The sequence below is a fragment of the Hypanus sabinus genome, chromosome 7, assembly GCF_030144855.1.
Source record: "Hypanus sabinus isolate sHypSab1 chromosome 7, sHypSab1.hap1, whole genome shotgun sequence".
Classification (NCBI taxonomy): domain Eukaryota; kingdom Metazoa; phylum Chordata; class Chondrichthyes; order Myliobatiformes; family Dasyatidae; genus Hypanus; species Hypanus sabinus.
In genome coordinates this window covers 15574847-15579992 of record NC_082712.1, presented here as the reverse complement: position 1 = coordinate 15579992, position 5146 = coordinate 15574847, and positions in this window count along the sequence as shown.

Genomic DNA, 5146 nt, shown 5'->3' with positions numbered 1-5146 from the left:
CTCCACCCAGACCCCTCTCCACCCAGACCCCTCCACCCAGACCCCTCTCCACCCAGACCCCTCCCCACCCAGACCCCTCCACCCAGACCCCTCTCCACCCAAACCCCTCCCCACTCAGACCCCTCTCCACCCAAACCCCTCTCCACCCAGAACCCTCCCCACACAGACCCCTCCACACAGACCCCTCTCCACCCAGATCCCTCTCCACCCAGAGCCCTCACCACCCAAACCCCTCTCCACCCAGCCCCCTCCCCACCCAGACCCCTCCGCCCAGACCCCTCCCCACTCAGACCCCTCTCCACCCAGACCCCTCCCCACTCAGACCCCTCCCCACCCAAACCCCTCTCCACCCAGACCCCTCCCCACCCAGACCTCTCCACCCAGACCCCTCCCCACCCAGACCCCTCCACCCAGACCCCTCCACCCAGACCCCTCCCCACCCAGACCCCTCCACCCAGACCCCTCTCCACCTAGACCCCTCCCCACTCAGACCCCTCTCCACCCAAACGCCTCTCCACCCAGACACCTCCACCCAGACCCCTCCCCACCCAGACCCCTCTCCACCCAAACGCCTCTCCACCCAAACCCCTCCACCCAGACCCCTCCCCACCCAGACCCCTCCACCCAGACCCCTCCCCACCCAAACCCCTCCCCACCCAGACCCCTCCCCACCCAAACCCCTCTCCACCCAGACCCCTCCACCCAAACCCCTCCCCACCCAGACCCCTCCACCCAGACCCCTCCACCCAGACCCCTCCACCCAGACCCCTCCCCACCCAGACCCCTCCACCCAGACCCCTCTCCACCCAGATCCCTCTCCACCCAGAGCCCTCTCCACCCAAACCCCTCTCCACCCAGACCCCTCCCCACCCAGACCCCTCCGCCCAGACCCCTCCCCACCCAGACCCCTCCACCCAGACCCCTCCCCACCCAGACCCCTCCACCCAGACCCCTCTCCACCCAGACCCCTCCACCCAGACCCCTCTCCACCCAGACCCCTCCCCACCCAGACCCCTCCACCCAGACCCCTCTCCACCCAAACCCCACCCCACTCAGACCCCTCTCCACCCAAACCCCTCCACCCAGACCCCTCCCCACCCAGACCCCTCCACCCAGACCCCTCTCCACCCAGACCCCTCCCCACTCAGACCCCTCTCCACCCAAACCCCTCTCCACCCAGACCCCTCCACCCAGACCCCTCCCCACCCAGACCCCTCCACCCAGACCCCTCCACCCAGACCCCTCCCCACCCAGACCCCTCCACCCAGACCCCTCTCCACCTAGACCCCTCCCCACTCAGACCCCTCTCCACCCAAACCCCTCCCCACCCATACCCCTCTCCACCCAAACCCCTCCCCACTCAGACCCCTCTCGACCTAGACCCCTCCCCACCCAGACCCCTCCACCCAGACCCCTCCCCACCCAGACCCCTCCACCCAGACCCCTCTCCACCCAGACCCCTCCCCACCCACACCCCTCCACCCAGACCCCTCTCCACCCAAACCCCTCCCCACTCAGACCCCTCCCCACTCAGACCCCTCTCCACCCAAACCCCTCCCCACCCAGACCCCTCTCCACCCAAACCCCTCCCCACTCAGACCCCTCTCGACCCAGACCCCTCCCCACCCAGACCCCTCCACCCAGACCCCTCCCCACCCAGACCCCTCCACCCAGACCCCTCTCCACCCAGACCCCTCCACCCAGACCCCTCTCCACCCAGACCCCTCCCCACCCACACCCCTCCACCCAGACCCCTCTCCACCCAAACCCCTCCCCACTCAGACCCCTCTCCACCCAAACCCCTCTCCACCCAGACCCCTCCCCACCCAGACCCCTCCACCCAGACCCCTCCACCCAGACCCCTCTCCACCCAGAACCCTCCACCCAGACCCCTCTCCACCCAAACCCCACCCCACTCAGACCCCTCTCCACCCAAACCCCTCTCCACCCAGAACCCTCCCCACCCAGACCCCTCCACCCAGACCCCTCTCCACCCAAACCCCTCTCCACCCAGACCCCTCCCCACCCAGACCCCTCCACCCAGACCCCTCCCCACCCAGACCCCTCCACCCAGACCCCTCCACCCAGACCCCTCCCCACCCAGTCCCCTCCACCCAGACCCCTCTCCACCTAGACCCCTCCCCACTCAGACCCCTCTCCACCCAAACGCCTCTCCACCCAGACCCCTCCACCCAGACCCCTCCCCACCCAGACCCCTCCACTCAGACCCCTCCCCACCCAAACCCCTCCCCACCCAGACCCCTCCCCACCCAAACCCCTCTCCACCCAGTCCCCTCCACCCAAACCCCTCCCCACCCAGACCCCTCCACCCAGACCCCACCCCACCCAGACCCCTCCAGCCAGACCCCTCCACCCAGACCCCTCCCCACCCTGACCCCTCCACCCAGACCCCTCTCCACCCAAACCCCTCTCCACCCAGACCCCTCCCCACCCAGACCCCTCCACCCAGACCCCTCCACCCAGACCCCTCCCCACCCAGACCCCTCCACCCAGACCCCTCTCCACCCAGACCCCTCCCCACTCAGACCCCTCTCCACCCAAACCCCTCTCCACCCAGACCCCTCCACCCAGACCCCTCCCCACCCAGACCCCTCCACCTAGACCCCTCCACCCAGACCCCTCCCCACCCAGACCCCTCCACCCAGACCCCACTCCACCTAGACCCCTCCCGACTCAGACCCCACTCCAACCAAACCCCTCCCCACCCAGACCCCTCTCCACCCAAACCCCTCCCCACTCAGACCCCTCTCCACCCAGACCCCTCCCCACCCAGACCCCTCCACCTAGACCCCTCCCCACCCAGACCCCTCCACCCAGACCCCTCTCCACCCAGACCCCTCCACCCAGACCCCTCTCCACCCAGACCCCTCCCCACCCAGACCCCTCCACCCAGACCCCTCTCCACCCAAACCCCTCCCCACTCAGACCCCTCTCCACCCAAACCCCTCTCCACCCAGAACCCTCCCCACACAGACCCCTCCACACAGACCCCTCTCCACCCAGATCCCTCTCCACCCAGAGCCCTCACCACCCAAACCCCTCTCCACCCAGCCCCCTCCCCACCCAGACCCCTCCGCCCAGACCCCTCCCCACTCAGACCCCTCTCCACCCAGACCCCTCCCCACTCAGACCCCTCTCCACCCAAACCCCTCTCCACCCAGACCCCTCCCCACCCAGACCTCTCCACCCAGACCCCTCCCCACCCAGACCCCTCCACCCAGACCCCTCCACCCAGACCCCTCCCCACCCAGACCCCTCCACCCAGACCCCTCTCCACCTAGACCCCTCCCCACTCAGACCCCTCTCCACCCAAACGCCTCTCCACCCAGACCCCTCCACCCAGACCCCTCCCCACCCAGACCCCTCTCCACCCAAACGCCTCTCCACCCAAACCCCTCCACCCAGACCCCTCCCCACCCAGACCCCTCCACCCAGACCCCTCCCCACCCAAACCCCTCCCCACCCAGACCCCTCCCCACCCAAACCCCTCTCCACCCAGACCCCTCCACCCAAACCCCTCCCCACCCAGACCCCTCCACCCAGACCCCTCCACCCAGACCCCTCCACCCAGACCCCTCCCCACCCAGACCCCTCCACCCAGACCCCTCTCCACCCAGATCCCTCTCCACCCAGAGCCCTCTCCACCCAAACCCCTCTCCACCCAGACCCCTCCCCACCCAGACCCCTCCGCCCAGACCCCTCCCCACCCAGACCCCTCCACCCAGACCCCTCCCCACCCAGACCCTCCACCCAGACCCCTCTCCACCCAGACCCCTCCACCCAGACCCCTCTCCACCCAGACCCCTCCCCACCCAGACCCCTCCACCCAGACCCCTCTCCACCCAAACCCCACCCCACTCAGACCCCTCTCCACCCAAACCCCTCTCCACCCAGAACCCTCCCCACCCAGACCCCTCCACCCAGACCCCTCTCCACCCAAACCCCTCTCCACCCAGACCCCTCCCCACCCAGACCCCTCCACCCAGACCCCTCCACCCAGACCCCTCTCCACCCAGACCCCTCCACCCAGACCCCTCTCCACCCAGACCCCTCCCCACCCAGACCCCTCCACCCAGACCCCTCTCCACCCAAACCCCACCCCACTCAGACCCCTCTCCACCCAAACCCCTCTCCACCCAGAACCCTCCCCACCCAGACCCCTCCACCCAGACCCCTCTCCACCCAAACCCCTCTCCACCCAGACCCCTCCCCACCCAGACCCCTCCACCCAGACCCCTCCACCCAGACCCCTCCACCCAGACCCCTCCCCACCCAGACCCCTCCACCCAGACCCCTCCACCCAGACCCCTCCCCACCCAGTCCCCTCCACCCAGACCCCTCTCCACCTAGACCCCTCCCCACTCAGACCCCTCTCCACCCAAACGCCTCTCCACCCAGACCCCTCCACACAGACCCCTCCCCACCCAGACCCCTCCACCCAGACCCCTCCCCACCCAAACCCCTCCCCACCCAGACCCCTCCCCACCCAAACCCCTCTCCACCCAGTCCCCTCCACCCAAACCCCTCCCCACCCAGACCCCTCCACCCAGACCCCACCCCACCCAGACCCCTCCAGCCAGACCCCTCCACCCAGACCCCTCCCCACCCTGACCCCTCCACCCAGACCCCTCTCCACCCAAACCCCTCTCCACCCAGACCCCTCCCCACCCAGACCCCTCCACCCAGACCCCTCCACCCAGACCCCTCCCCACCCAGACCCCTCCCCCCAGACCCCTCTCCACCCAGACCCCTCCCCACTCAGACACCTCTCCACCCAAACCCCTCTCCACCCAGACCCCTCCACCCAGACCCCTCCCCACCCAGACCCCTCCCCACCCAGACCCCTCCACCCAGACCCCTCCACCCAGACCCCTCCCCACCCAGACTCCTCCACCCAGACCCCACTCCACCTAGACCCCTCCCGACTCAGACCCCACTCCAACCAAACCCCTCCCCACCCAGACCCCTCTCCACCCAAACCCCTCCCCACTCAGACCCCTCTCCACCCAGACCCCTCCCCACCCAGACCCCTCCACCTAGACCCCTCCCCACCCAGACCCCTCCACCCAGACCCCTCTCCACCCAGACCCCTCCACCCAGACCCCTCTCCACCCAGACCCCTCCC